The following is a 15,274-nucleotide window of genomic DNA, read 5'->3' as shown; positions in this document are numbered from 1 at the left end:
CTAATTTGTTACAAGAAATAAACAGAAATCAGTCTTACATAGCTTGAATGTCATAAGTATATAGTTGCTGATATTTGAAAAAAATCGTTAGCTATTTTAATGGTCCTAGTATGTAGACAAAGTGATAAGTCAGTAACGTCCATCTCCATGACATGAAAGGTTTTACCCGGTACTCCTACAGAACAAGCTGATCTTACAGGTTCAGGTTAGCTTAGGCCAGTTTGTTCCTGTTTCCAATCTCTTCCTTTATGTGGAAACTACACCGTAATTGAAGGATTTTGCAGACTGCTGCATAAGTCAGCCAGCTAGCATAAGCCAGCAGTTTTAAATATTTTTAACATAACATGAGGCTGATAAGTGTCAAGCTTATACATCGAGTATATTAAAAGGGCTGCTAATACTTATGTTCTCAAAAAACAATTACTTGCAGTAAACTAACAATAGGAAAAACATAATTTCTAATAAGGCCAATAAATAATATTAAATACAACCTATAAATAGTAACTATATACCATCAAGTTGGTATTGACTCTTACAACCATCTATTTTCTCTATACAAAAATTATAGACTATATTATGATAATATTTTCTCTCATTCTCCCTCTTCAACAATTTGTGATACCTTTGTATATCACAGGCTTGAACAGCAGTTTCTAGCCCTTTGTCAATAATACTCTTTTGTCCAATAGGTATACCTGTCATTGCTCAGCAATCCTTTGACACAAGGTAAGAGGCCAAAATGTTGTAAAGCATATATCACAATCCGAGAAGCCACATTTGATAAATCTGGGTTAAGCTTTTGAAGAGGATGAATGAATTGAAGAGCAGGTGGCAGCTGCAGCTTTTGCACACCTTCAGGTAGTTCTCCAGTTATGCCTATTCCTGGAATGGGAGGCTTTGTTCACTGTCATCCATGCCCTTGTAACCCCCCCACTTAGATTACTGAAATATTCTTTACATGGAGCTGCCCTTGAAGAGCACTTGGAAACTCCAGTTAATGCAAAGTACAACTGAATAAATGGTGCCAACTACAGTTCATTTAACACCACTACCCTGGGAGCTGCACTGGGTGCCAGCATGTTTCTAGGTGCAATTCAAGGTGCTGCTTGCCACCTTTAAAGCCCTACATGGCTTGGGATTGGGTTATCGGAGAGACTATAGTTTTCCAAGAGTTTCTTCCAATCCAATCTAATCCAAGAGACTGGGTATGATGCAGATCCCATCAACCAAGGAATGTTGACTGGCTGGAACTGGAAGAGAAGCTTTTTCTGTTGTAGCCCCTGCCTTGTGGAATATTCTTCCCTCAGAGATTAAAATGGTTCCAATCCTACTGGCTTTTTGCAAAGCTCTAAAACTTGGCTATATAACTGGGCCTGGGGTTTGAAATGTATTAAAGATTCTGTTACTTGGCTTTACTATTGGTTATTAATCATCATGGCTTCTGTTTACTTATTTTGTGCATGTTTTTATTGTTTTGATGTTTTTAAATTGTTTTAATTATTTTAGAATTTTAGGATTGTAAGCCGTCCTAAGTTACTTGGTTGAGTCGCACAGCTATAGAAAATGAATGAATGAATGAAATTAATGTTTATATTACTTCAGCCATCCACACCTAACTCCACAGAACAATAATTACAATGAAATGAATTGCATTATTCAGTTAAATCAGGAACATTTGTTTTGCCAATATGTAACAGAATCTGAACAACAACTCTGAATGCATTCTATATAACTACAGCTCATATACACTCCAACAACCCAATGGAATGCATTCTTTACCAATTCAATAATTAATGGATTTCTCTCACACAGAAATATGTATACACACATATATCCCAGAACAAATAAATTAGCAAATCATCCACCATATTACATTGATATGTAACTAGACCACTTAACTAGACCATCAAATGCATTTTCTATGGTAGATTTCAGCATACTACAACAAAGAAAATGACAAATTTCCGTATTATCCATATACTGTAAAATCAGTATATAGTGTGAACATCAAGCACACAATATAGTGTGAACATCAAGCACACTTTTCCACATATCTTTTTAAAGTATTTCATTTAAGATATAATGCACAAATTTACAAGCATATTTCATAACTATTTTAAGACAACAATGATATAACAGTTCTATATACATTTAAATTACTCATATCCAGATTTTAGTAGACTTGTCCCAAGACTTGTCCCAAGACAGATAATTCTTCTAGCCAGAAAATAATAAATCTATATTAAAAAATGTAGAGAAACTAGAAATTTCTGCATGTTTGAACATGGACATTTAAACTGTGGACATTTAAATTGTGGGCATTTATATTGTACCACACACACATATACAGAGGGCACATTTTTTATGTTTGCTGTGGGGGGAAAACACTAAACAAAATTCTATCCTGAGTTTAGCAGCCACCCTCTGCATAGCCTCACTAAGTAAAGAAGTTAATAATGCTAATTTGTAAATCCCTGCTTTCTGTCATCTTAATATAGCTTGTAGTGGTTACCAATATTCACGATCAAAGAAACACCTGGCAGCTTATATGAAGAAAGCAGCAACTAATCTTTTAGCAACAGTACTACAACAGTGACAATATTTCTCATATCAAACTAGACTGCAGATTTATCAATAGCAGTAATACCAAGGAGGAGCAAATTATAATACATTTTGGTCTTATATGCATCCTTCAAAATTTGTATTTAACCATTGTATTTGCTATCTCATTAGATACTAGAATTCTTGCTAAATCTGCTGATGTATTTAAACATGAAAAACTATGGTATGAAGTTAGTGTATTTCAAATCAGCCATAGATAATATTAATCAATTGATCAGTTGATCAGTTAGAGTAGACCAAAAATAACACATAATCAGAAGTATGTGAAAATTTGCAACCATAGTCTTCAAATACAGCAGGAGGAAGATACAAGTTTGTGACTCACTTCAGCTCATTTACATGCCACGGCAGCAGAATATTCTGATATTTGTAATCCCAACAGATCTGTTGCACCAAACTATGAGTTAGTGCATAGGTGCAAACCCTGACTGTAGGCCAAAGCTTTCCAAATATTCCCACTAAAACAGAGTCAATTCAATTTTTGTCTAGCCCTTTCTAGTATTATATCACTAATATGGCCCATGGCACAGAAATGGCTGCATAGTTTAGCATACTTGTGCAAATTGTTTTTAGCAATTGCAACTCAAAAGTACTAATGCTGGTGACCATACTCAAAGTACAGAAATGGTGAGACTGCTGATTCCTTCTAAAAGCATCTGCAACTAATAACCACAGATATTACAGAGCATGTTATTTTGTTTTGTTTTGTTTTAAACATGGGCAAAGCAAACATTCTGGCTTTCTCCTTCTAGAAAGAAGCCATGGATTCATTAGGAAGCAGCAATCTTTGGAGAAAATGTTTCCACTTGATATTTCTGAATATGCAAACCTAACAAAATGGTACATCTGAATCACTATTCTGTACTGAAACTGCAAATAAGAAACTACTGTTACCGTCAGTAGAACTGACGATTTCTGCAAGACAAGCATAAGTTCCATAAAGAAAGTGAACCAAGAACTGTCAAACTTGTTTCATAAAAGCTATCTAATTGTAACAACTGCCATTATGTTTACCTCAGCTTGAAGTCAGTTCAGACTATTAAAGAAGTACACAGAACTTGAAATCAAGGTATCTTAATATGGTCACTTCACATTTAAAATGTTTGCATATAGATTAGGAGTTTAAATTTGAAAAAGTTAAGACTAAATCCTTTGCAAAGTTTCCTGAAAATTATCCTTGCTGAATATAATTATTTTCAATAAAATGGTATTGTATTCCACATAGCTAAATGGAGATTTGAAACTCAAATTCTAATTCATGTAACATACTAGGAAAAAAAAGAAGAAAATATGTTTTTCTTTTGAAAACATAAAAACTACTGGTATTTGATATTATTTCTGTAGCTCTAATTGGAAATGAAGATCAATTTTAGTCAGGATGCTACATTGTATTACAATTATCATCTAGCAAAACGTAAGCCTTTTGATCCAAGTCTATGTGTTAAATACAAAGTGAAAGCATTCTAACAGAAAATATATTTTATTTCAACTATGTAACATTTTGGATTTGAAGCTAAAAAACACTTCAGAGCCCATGAGGGCATGAATGTAGAACCCATCTACAACTTTAAACCAAATATGTCATTTCTAGGATGATATATTTAATTTAAAGTGTCAAAGTCTGTTGCTATGTGAGAGGGCTATCATGTACTCTGAAGTACCTTTTTGCTTCTGACTCCAAAGTCTTGCAAATCATATGTGAAAAACCATATGCATATTTCATGCCTGCAGATTTAATAATTACACCAAAATCATTTTTACAATATTAAACACTTTTATTCACTGAATTTAAAAGTGGTTCTGCATCTCAGAAAATCTGCAATCATCTGCTCGAAAATTGGACTTCAATGGAAATCAGACAGATTTTGAATCCATGCAACAGGTATTAACCTCCCATTTAGATAAATGCACATGCATGTGTATCCTTATGAAGACCAGACCTAACTAGATATTCAAGCATATAAAAATAGGACTGGTAAATGATCCAATAATAACTATTTATACTTACATATTCACATATAGATATCATTAAGCTGAAGACAAAGCTACAGACATAGTAGCATACCAGAATGGGTTGGCATCATTTAAATTATTAAACAGAAACAATAAGAAATGGATTACAAACTTATTCTTCTCAAATTAAGTTTGGCTTAGATGGTATCTAAGGAACACTTTCTTCCACAATGCAGTTCTTTTCTATAATAACAGGCAAGCTTAATTGCTCTTTAGAGCAGTCTCATGAGAATTGGTAAGCAATATGTGTGTATCATTGAAATGTTTAATACTGGCCCACTTCAGTGCAATCTTAAATACTGTATGTTTATATAATTTCCCATTGTGCACAATATGATTTACTCCCAAATGAATATGTAAATTCATTCTCAGAATTACAATCTGAGAATTTCTGGATTGAGTTTGAAGAAAGTTAAAATCTATAGAATAATACTTAATTTCTTGTTTCTAATTTTTCAGTATGCTCTACTGGATTATTGTTAATACGTTGAAACAATGTCCACCAATTGCACCCTAAGCAATTAGCAAAATGTAAACCTGCGCTATTTTTACATTTGGCTGTGATTCAAATCTAACTTATTTAGACAGCATCTAAAACAATTTCTTCAAAGAAGCAGATCTTCATTTGAGAGGTCAGGTGTTCTTCAGCAATACAACATGCAATCCAGGTGCTATTTTCTAGACAGCTATTTCCTCAAACAGTGCATTTACATGTATGGGCATGTACAATCAACCATATATCCAACCCTGCAAATGGTGACCAAACAACAACCCTCCTGAGAGGGTCTACCATGAGAAAATGGTCTTCAAGACAAAGTCAATTTCCCTAAGAATTCCACATCTGAAGTCTGTCAATAACATCCAGTTTTAGTGGTAACATGGTACATCATCTTGAAAAAGCATTTTCCTCTTTAACTATTCTCCTGCATATCTGTATGCAGCTTCCCATATAATAGATAAAAACTAACCTTCAAAACATTTCCTTTTGGAAAATACATCAAGAGAAGGGAGAAGTTTGTCTTCATCCTATCCTTATGTAACTCTCAATGTACTGTGGTTCTTATTCTTGAAAAACAATAGGACACCCTTCTGGAATCTCATTTTTAGATCTTTGCTCTTTAGTTTCATAGTCTTGTACTCTTTGTTGATTCATTAACACTGGAGGTCAACTGCCCAGAACTAATCAGTCTCACCACCACACTCTTGCTTATGCTTGATACATGGTGAATTCAACATCTTGTTTCCTTAATCTGTCTTTTAAGATTTTTTTAAAAACTGATCTTCTTCCCCATAGCAGCTAGCAATGCTTATCCTTGTCCCATTGATACAGAAACATACCCACCTGAACAATACGAAGTCAATTATAACTTGGATTAGAACTGTATAATTTACGTACACACTAGATTTACAAAAGCACTTATTTTTGTGCATGTGACCCAGGAATGAGAGATATGGCATTATGCCACTAACACACAAAGGTAATTAATTGAGGAAATGTGTTTATGCAATTGGTGAGTTGTCAACACTGCCCCTATGGCCTATGTACAAGCTGCCAGCACACAGTCAGGCAGGAAGCAAAAGTGTTTTGATTTTTTAAAAATCGTTTCAAATTGGAATAATGATAAAAAAAGATAATTTTAACACTCGCTTCCACCAAACCTATATAAACCCACCAAACCCTCTATATAAGGAGCAAAATAAGGCCACCTGAGAAATAAGGGGAAAAATACATATCGTACCACAATAATTGTATACATAAAATATGCTTTACTGTATTATTCAGGAATATACAATCTAATTCACAAGAAAACCGCCTCAAGAAATTACATGGGCTACAACCACAGCTACAACCAAATGGGATGGACAAAGGGTAGGTAAAAATTAATCTAAATCAGTTACATACTAAATTTTCAAAACTTAAAAGCACAGAGAGGCGATCCGGGCAGAAAGTAAGGAATCTTAGCAGCACATCACTGGCCGCCTTCCAAGGGAAAACTGGAGGGTTTTGGTTTTTTGTTTTTTTGTTTTTTTAAAAAAGTCCTTTAACTGCCCCCCGCCCCCCCGCCAAGTTTGCTGAGCAGACCGAAACTTGTCGAAGGAGTTGCCCAAAAGAGCCCGTGAATAAAGGCCGAACCACAACCTAGCAGCGACCGAGAGGGGGAGATGGCCCGGGGAGGGGTGTAAAATGAAAAAGGGGCTTCCCCTTAGCCTTCCCCTCTTTCTGTCTACCATTATGGGCGGGAGAAAGAAGGGCCGGGGTTTTAGTCGGGGGGGGGGGGGTGTTGAGGAAAAGAGGGGAAGGGACAGAAGGCGGAGAAACTGGGCCGTGCAGTCTCCCTCCGCACCGGCCGGGACAGCCAGGGGGGCGCAACAGAGACGAGCGAATCGTTTATCCTTCTTCCGAAGGAAAAGAGTTTCCAGGGCCGGAGCGGGAGCGCTGGCTGGCCGCTTTACTTACTCAGTCCTCCGTCCGGGAAAGGGTGGGTGCCAATCCCTCCCGCCGCCGCCGCCGCTGCTGTTGCTGCCGCCGGCTAGAAGGTCCGGTTCGGTCCGCGGGGTGGACGTGACAAGAGCAGCGGGGCAGGGTCGAAGCGACGGGCTGGCAGGCTAAGCGAATCCGCCGCGCAGCCGAGAGGAGCGAGCCGGGAGCCGAGCAAGAGCGACGGGAAAGTTTGTGAGAAGGAGGGAGGAGCAGAAACTTGGAAAGAGAGCAAGAGGAGGAGGAGGGAGGGAAGGAGAATAGGAGTCAGCCCCCGCCCTTGTCGCAGATGGACAGCCTCCGCCACCACAGTCGCTGGGGGAGGAGACCTCCTCCTCCTCCTCCTTCGGTGGAGGAGTCTCGCTTGGAGACGGGGGCGAGCGGGGGTTGTTTCAGCCTCAGGCAGGACGGAAAGGGGGCTGGGAGGATACTGGATGGATTTACTGGAAAAGGCTGGGTCGTTAACAAACTAACTTCTAGTGAAGAGGAAGAGGGCAAAGGGTGGTGGTGATGGTAGAGAACTGCTTGCAGGAGGAAAAGCTACGCGTGGAGTACATGAAAAGTTTGATGGAGCCAGAATTTCATCCATCTTCTTCGAGGGGATAGCAAGCCTACAAAAGGCGCTGTACATAAAACAACGCGCTTTGTATCTTTTGTTTTTGTTTTAAAGCATATATTCTGGCGCAAAATCTATTCGGGAAGACTCACTTCAAATCCTGATTAATCACTACAAAACCTCAATTGATTAATCACTACAAAACCTCAAACCGGTTGCTAACTCACTCCACAGGTTGAGATTTATTTATTTATTTATTTATTTATTTATTAAAAACCTATTGTAGTTGGGGAGGGCCACGGGGGGGAAAAAAGCCCAAATCTATAGTCGGGTAATGTCTTTATTACCTAGTTTGCTCAAAAGATTGTGCAAACTTTCCAGTATCCCGAAACCCTTCTATCCAGTAAAATGTTAGCAGTGATAATAAACCAAACCAAAAGCATGGGATTGGGAAGCAGCAAAGCGAATCAAAAAACACGACTCAGATTTGTAGTTAGGCAGGCGAAAAGCCTGTTTCGCTAAAAGACGGTATGAAGTTCCCTTTGACAGCCCGCAGTCCCATGAAATGAATTCCGCCGCGTTTGCTTCATTATAAATATGCCTAGGATATCGGTGGAAAGGCGGACTAAAATGAGCGTTCTTGGTCGACGCAGTAAAAGCTTGTATTGCTACGGGTAGTATTTCTAAAGCGAGCAGATATAGACTGCGGAGATTTGTGTCTCTGGAGAAAGTTGATTCAGGCAGGACTCTGGTGCCCACCTGGACAGGTAGATTAACCTGTCTGGAACAGGTTGGACGGGTGGCCATTTTCTTATGTCTCCGATCCAAGATATGTGAGAAAGAGGTGAAGGTTAAAAAAGAAAAGAAAAGAAAACCCCGCCGGTCTTCGCTGGAGAAGAAACAGGACAAACTAGGAGGCACTGAGCTCCAGAGAAGAAGGCGTTCTCTCCGCTCAGTCTGCTCCCAAATCTCAGCTCCGCACTCTGAAGCTGACGTCACCGTCTAAGGAGCGGCCCGTACTCGTTTCCTGTTTCGTTCCAGAGCCTTCCAAGCCGTCGCGCTGAGCCTCCTGCTGCAGCGCCACCTATAGATCTTCGTCGCGCAGCTTACATTTTGTTCGAAACCACTTAATTGCACTCAAGCAAAGCCACAGTCAACAATAGAGGAAGTCGGTGAGACATTTGAAATCTTTTCTTCCACCCTTCCTCCAAGGGTGGGCTGGAGGAAACGGATCCGACAACACCAAAAAAAAAAAAAAAATTGCCTCTCGCGCTCTTGCCGTTTTCCACGACTTCTGATCTGCCAGAGGTTTTTGTTTTTAAACGTAGAAGGGAAATCAAGTACAGTACCGAAAAGAAAAGAAGTTGATTCTACATCACACCAGATTTTTATAACAAGCATCCCACAAAAATTCTTACTTAATCTCTTAAAAGTCAGGCTAAACCCCAGGTTTTATAAATATCTGGAACATACTTGAGTGAATCTCTGATACTAATGCCACATAGAAATAGCTGTATCTAAACATGAAAAGAAATTCCTGAGGTTTTGTTCTAATATGCATTCTCCCCATGACTTGATCTTCTTATATAATCCCCTTCAATTGCCATAAATTCTCCTTTTTGTTTCTTCCTGCATCTCCTTTTCTCCTCTCACCTCTCCCCCAATGTATACAATCTTGTGTGCCCTTCCTTCAGATGAGCATGACCATTACTGCATTTGATCATTTATCTATTTCATTTTTGTGCTATTGTAGACAAAAACCACTGTTAATATATAATTAAATTCTAAAATCATTGGAAAAGTTATATTAGAGAAGGCTAATATATACCTTTAGAAGTCCCATCATTTCGATCAGTTGATATTCTCTACAGAACAAATGTAACAAAGCAGTGCCAATAAAATATATGAAATAAAACAATATGTGGAGCAAATAGAGCATTGATGATGTTTTCTTTTTTAAAAAAATCTGCTCACAGATCTGTAATTTGTAGTCCTTGAATGACACTGATGGACAACATATTCAGGGCAAAAGAATGTATTTGCCACATAACATAGAATTAACTTCCAGAATATGTAATGTATAACGAGTATTCACACAGCCCTATCCCCCAAGGTTAAATCAAATTTATTTAATGATGGTCATAACCAGAAAAATAAATAAAAATATTAAATAATAATGACCAAATATAAACAAGACAGTGTAGCAGTCTTATAAAACTAAAAACTAAGACTTAAAGATCAAAGAAAGGGAGAAATGGAATAAAAATACACTAAAACAAAATAAAATAGAAATACTGTAGAATAAATAAAAATATAAAAGAAAGCAAAAACGGAAAAGACTTAATAATGACATCATTCCAAAATTGCACTCTTTTAAACTACAAATAAATAAAAAAAGACTCTATGTGGGAATGTCAAAGTGAGAAATGTATGCTAACGAGGAGTGATGCTCATTTAGAATTATTATTTTCCTCCCAAAGAAATAGACTACTTTTTGTTTCCCAAACCATTTGATCTTTTAATGGAAATTTCATTTTAACACCTAACAGTGATCAAAATAATATATAATTAGATATTGTGTAAATGCAGATTTAGGAAAACAAGTGGAAAAGGTGGAATTTATTTTTTTATTTTATTAGATATTTTTAATCCATCTTTATTGTTTTTAATAAATAAAAAAATTACTCAAGGGAGTGAACAAATCTACTCATTCCTCCTCTTATTTTCCCCACAACAGCCACCCTGTGAGAAGTTTGGACTGACAGGGAGTAAGTGGCCCAAAATCTCATAGTGGCTTTCATGACCGAGGCTCATGGTCTCCTAGTTTCTAACCTAGCCAAAATGGCAAACACTTTGTAAACCAGGTAGTTTTCTCTCAGCTTCCATATAGGAGATGTAATCAAAGATATTACACTACTCACTGTCATTTAGTGACAACTAGACTAGCTTAAATATCTCATAATTATTCATCAAAATGTTGGAGAGGTAGAAATCAAAGGAATTTTTTTTTCATATGGACCGGACTTGTACAAAGTGCTACCTTATTGGAAGACAATATTCAAAGAAATTAGAATTAAACAGGAAGCAGAATGTGATCCAGATTATTACACATTTTTAGTGAGATAACTCTAAACAAAAAGGAGCTTATTGGCTGCAAAATTAATAATTGCTCAAAAATGAAAATTTTTGGATAGCCTGGCACTGAATAAATGTGTTAAAGTATGATCAACTACTGTTTTACACATTGCTGGTAAAATACGTATAACATTTCTCAGGGGATGAATTGCATTTTCATTAAATCTGGAATGATATAAATTATGCTTAATGGTAACATATATTTTGTGGATATATGTAATTGATGAATGAATGTTGAGACATGTTGTTCTGGGTTACTTTATATTCGTGTTTTTTCTTGCCTTATACAATGTTAAAGGTGAAAAAAAATACAAAAACATACAGAATTGTTGCACAATTGTTTGAGAAAGGACTGACTTACACATTACTGAGCTTTGAATTCTTAGCTTTTTCCCACTTGCATTTTCCAGGTGTGCCAGGAATGCAACTCCCAGACAAGGCATGATGGTGGGATTGCAAGGAGTTGCAGATTGTCAGGCTAGGAAAAGCTGCTTTCACCATCTCAGTAACAGTACTCTTGGGTTCAAGGAAAAGATCTCAACAATACAGAACAAATGAGAAACACTTGTACATTTGATATGTTCAGGAGGGGGAACACCATCTGGCTGAAAAACCCTTACAATCCTAAGTGGGTGGAGGGAGATTCATCAGTCAGATTGACTGAAAATAAATCTTTATTTTGCTTGTTGGTCACCTGCAATACTGCATCTGCATTAGCAATAGTTTATATATACTTATAGCACTTATACTTACATATACTGCTTCATAGTGCTTTACAGCCCTCTCTAAGTGGTGTACAGAGTTAACATATTGTCCCCAACAATTTAGTTCCTCCTTCCTTTTATGGATGGAAGGCTGAGTCAACCCAGAGCCGGTCAGGATCGAACTCCTGGAAGTGAGCAGAGTCAGCCTGCAATACTGCATTCTAAGGTCTGCACCATCTTTGCTCTTTTATGATCATGCAAATAGAAGCATTATACCTGTCTTTTCTTCTGAGAACCCAACATTGCTTGATTTCATACAGCATACTAAACTCAAATCAAGTTATGGCTGATTTGAGTTTAGGTATACAAAGTATGAACCCATCCCTTCGACTTTGTAAACCATAGTTTTGGAAATCCAAATGTGGAAATCTGGCTTATAATTTTTAAACCATAGTTTAGGGTTAACTACATGGCTTACTACAGTATATGAATTGTCAACATGTTTTATATGATTTTAATATGCCATCTGAATGCAAGAGCAGTTGATAGCCGTTTTTTGTCCTTGTGGAAAATTTAGCAAGAGTTTTGAAATTAGAAGCTTTGAGATTCTTGTACAAACAGAAGTGGCATCAAAGCTGCAATGAGTGAGTGAAAGAGAGGGTGTGGCTAGGTGAGACATGAACACAACAAGGTGACAGAAGAAACCAGGTCAGTCTTATTGTCAGCTTGTAAGAATAAAGATATGCAAAGTAGACAGAAAAGAAACCCACAATAGCATTGCTATCTCAACTAACAGAGTACCTAAAACATCCTGTAAGATTTAAAACAACTAAAATCAAAGAAAAAAGTGAGGGTTTTTTTTAATACTTTTAACATTTGAAAACAATATAGTAAATGAGGCAGAAAAAATAGTAATAGCTGAGTTTCAAAGGGAACAGATACCTGTAGATGTTCTATTTTTAATGGTTTTCAATTTTTCTCCATAGAATAGGAATTTAGTTTAAAAAGTTAAGCAATTACCTTCTTGGAGTTTTTTTGTTTGTTTGTTTTGCACCTGACTTTATATGAGCATCACTTCTGACTTAGATAGCTGTATGTGCTTGTTCCACTGTAGTTCAAGATGACCAACAGCAATTTAGGTCAAGCAACATTACAAAGGTCAGGAAATCTAAGAGAAATTAAGCTAATAATACCAGGTGATATTCCAAGAAGGATTCAGTCTAGGAGATTAGGAACAAAGGAATCCAAACAGCAGAAGCTGAGCAACAGCAAAGTAGCTTGGCTGAAATCAGATACTGTTCCATGATTCATTGGATCAGTGGCATTTTAAAATAGGTCATTGCTTTGGCTAGAAAGTTAACATAGCAAAAAACTTAAAATGAAAGATATTTATATGCATATTGTTTGTCAATTTCCTCTGAAATTGTTTTTGTCTTAATTATTCAGAATAGATATTTAAAATATGAACGTTTAAAATGTTTGTATTTCTGCTTAAGATCGCATATGCATCTATTGAAGAAAGAATACAAAAAGCAAAATTATTAAGAGTTAAAAACAAAAACAAAATAGAAACAAAAACAAAAGGGGAGCTACTCAGGATACATTTGTATGTACACATATTTTAAGTCTAATAGATGAAAAAGGAGGAAGAAGTTGACAGACAGACAGACAGACAGACAGATAGATAGATAGATAGATAGATAGATAGATAGATGAGATGATAGATAGATAGATAGATAGATAGATAGATAGATAGATAGATAGATAGATCCAGTAATGCTCTCGGTTTCAAGGTTGTATCTCCAATTGCCTCTGTATTCATCAAGAATTAATCAGTTTCCAAATTTCTAGGCCTTTAACAGAGGTTGAGGAAGTCACATACTACCCATAGGGGCAAGAAGGGATTTTTTTAATGATAAAATTAATTGAAGGGGTCTGAAGAGCATTTGCTCAGTCTGAACACGCTTGGCAAGCAGAAACAACTGGAGAGAGGCAGCTGGTCAGGATTGAACTTCTGATAGTCAGTAGAATTAGCATGTAATACTGCATTCTAACCACTGCGCCACCACAGCTCCTAATTTATTTACTATATACACATTGTATGGTACATTGTTAACATCATTTATATATTTTGGCAATTCCTTAATATTTTTTGTTTGTATTGAAGTAGGCAAAATTCCAAATTTCATTTTTTCTGATCATTACAGGAATGCTGTTGCTGTTTTTCTTTACAATTTTGGATGCTTACTTTTTATCTTGATTAACTAATGTTCTAGTACATTTATTTAATAAGTAAATCAACATTTGTTTCCTAAATGTGAATTACCACCAGTAAGTTCACTCACACATCCTTGGCTCAAGGATGGCCAACTTATGGATTCTGGAAGATATGAATGTACTATGCTATTCTTCTCCTGCCCCGAGTCTGACATAAAGGCAAATACTGCCTATTTCCCCCCCCTGCAGAATATCAAAAGTCCAGCCTCTGGCACCATATGCAGTGCTGTACTTCATTTCATTGGTAGAGTCAACACTTCCATTGACTAGTATGTGTGGTGAGCATGCCCATTTTCCTCCAGTTATTGGTCACTGCCCTCCATAGAGCAGTGCTGGCCTGATGATATTGAACTTCCTTTTTCTTGCTTTAAAAAAAAAATAAGTAGAGCTTCTCTTCTCTTCTTTTCTCTTCTTTTCTCTTTTCTTCTCTTCTCTCCTTTCCTCTCCTCTCCTCTTCTCCTTTCCATTTTAAACTGGCTAGTGGAGAATTAAAAGCAAGAACATGGAGGAGGGACAGGAAGCTGAGAGTGGCTGGTGGGGCAAGGAAGACTGCAAGAAGAAGAAAAGATTGAAAGAGGGAAGTGTGTCTAGTGTGTGTGTGTGCCCACGCACATTCAAGCAGGTGAGAACAACAAAGCAACAAGTAAACTGCTAATTTTATCTGATAATTATAAAGAAATGGAAAATTTTAAAACTAACTTCCTTCTTCTCCTCCAATACAGATATGGTTCCTAGTCCAAGTGTCACACCATCCTGGACTCAAATTCAATAATATTTCTGGCTTATTTGCACTAATCCTACGTAGCTTTTTCTCTGGTAATATCACACTACTAACTAGGGCATACAAAACATTTGCTATTTAAATACAGCTCATCTGTCTGGAACCCGCATTACGTATCTGATAGTAATACCATTGAGAAAGTCCAGAAATATTTCACGAGAAGGGTTCTCCACTCCTCTACTCCTAGCAGAATACCTTATGCCACCAGACTCGAAATTCTAGACCTAGAAAACCTAGAACTATGCTGCCTTCGGTCTGATCTAAGTATAGTATATAAAATTATACTGTATATTGCAATATCCTACCTGTCAATGAATACCTCAACTTCTACCATAACAATACAAGAGCACACAATAGATACAAACTCAAGGTTAATCGCACCAAACTTGATTGCAGGAAATACGACTTCAGCAACAGAGTGGTCAATGTCTGGAATACTCTACCTGACTCTGTGATTTCTTCCCCAAACCCCCAAAACTTTAACCTTAGACTGTCTACTATTGACTTCACCCCTTTCCTAAAGGGTCTGTAGGGCGTGCATAAGCGTACCAATGTGCCTATGTCCCTGTCCTATTGTTTCTTTTTATTTTTCTTATATGTATCCATTTCATGTACTCATAACTATGTCTATACTTATACCTGTAATCTTATTAGTAGCTTGACTAAATAAATAAGTAAAGTAAGTAAGTAAGTAAGTAAATAAATAA

At 36.9% G+C, this 15,274-nt stretch overlaps 1 protein-coding gene and 1 long non-coding RNA gene across 5 annotated transcripts in view; one reads left to right on the top strand and one right to left on the bottom strand.

The window, feature by feature from the left end:
- Positions 1-7,423, bottom strand: part of TEAD3 (TEA domain transcription factor 3) — a 94,842-nt gene extending 87,419 nt beyond the window's left edge. The window contains exon 1 of one of the 4 annotated variants that reach the window (XM_087959937.1): positions 7,094-7,423. The gene's annotated coding sequence lies outside the window, so the exon portion shown is untranslated. The remainder of the gene's footprint in view (positions 1-7,093) is intronic. The other 3 variants (XM_087959936.1, XM_026678131.2, XM_026678130.2) reach the window with 3 other exon arrangements.
- Positions 7,424-11,601: 4,178 nt separating this feature from the next.
- LOC148131187 (uncharacterized) lies at positions 11,602-15,274 on the top strand. Its single transcript, XR_015748543.1, has 3 exons — positions 11,602-11,735; positions 14,268-14,408; positions 14,509-15,274. It is a non-coding gene; the product is annotated as an uncharacterized LOC148131187 (long non-coding RNA).

The sequence above is a fragment of the Notechis scutatus genome, chromosome 3 (assembly GCF_049901735.1).
Source record: "Notechis scutatus isolate UNSWTSFEM ecotype Mainland chromosome 3, rNotScu1.2, whole genome shotgun sequence".
Classification (NCBI taxonomy): Eukaryota; Metazoa; Chordata; class Lepidosauria; order Squamata; family Elapidae; genus Notechis; species Notechis scutatus.
The sequence above is the reverse complement of the archived record's forward strand: the minus strand, read 5'-3'. Positions and strand labels throughout refer to the sequence as shown.